Genomic DNA, 698 nt, shown 5'->3' with positions numbered 1-698 from the left:
TATTTATTTATTATTATGTTATATTTATATTGTATTTATTTATCACTATGTTTTATTTATGACTAACGACAATTGATTTTGACCTCTCACATACTCTGAACGTTTTTTTGCTAACATGTCTTATCTCACATATCCATCGTTAACGTTATTATTACATATTATTACGTTATTATTACGTTATTATTATACGTAAGTTTTTGTTGAATTAATTTAATTTATTTAATGACTTATTCAACTTTATTAAATTACAGATAATTTGAAATGTTAGATCTGAGTATTTGGTTAGATACGACAGATAGCATTATTATCATTTTATGAATATATGTTACTTCAATTTGCTTTGCATCTTTTATATTAAATTTATACATCCTCGATTTTATCTTTATTTTTGCACATTTTGCAGAGGAAAACTCAATCGAAAGAATTGAAACGTCAATTTTTCTCAAGAATTAAGTATATGATTACACATCCCTAATCTGTGTTGGCTTGCTGATTTACATCTATCCTTGTATTTATTCGTTGGGGCCTATAAAGATTGATAGTTATTTATAATTATAATATAAAATTTATAATAAATATAAAATATAATTAATATTATATAACATATTCAAAATATATATGAATCTTTTAGGCATCCCCCGTCCACACACACACACACACACACACACACACACACACACACACACACACACACACAC

Source organism: Atta cephalotes (assembly GCF_000143395.1).
Source record: "Atta cephalotes unplaced genomic scaffold scaffold00033, whole genome shotgun sequence".
Lineage (NCBI taxonomy): Eukaryota > Metazoa > Arthropoda > Insecta > Hymenoptera > Formicidae > Atta > Atta cephalotes.
This window is presented reverse-complemented; position numbering follows the sequence as displayed.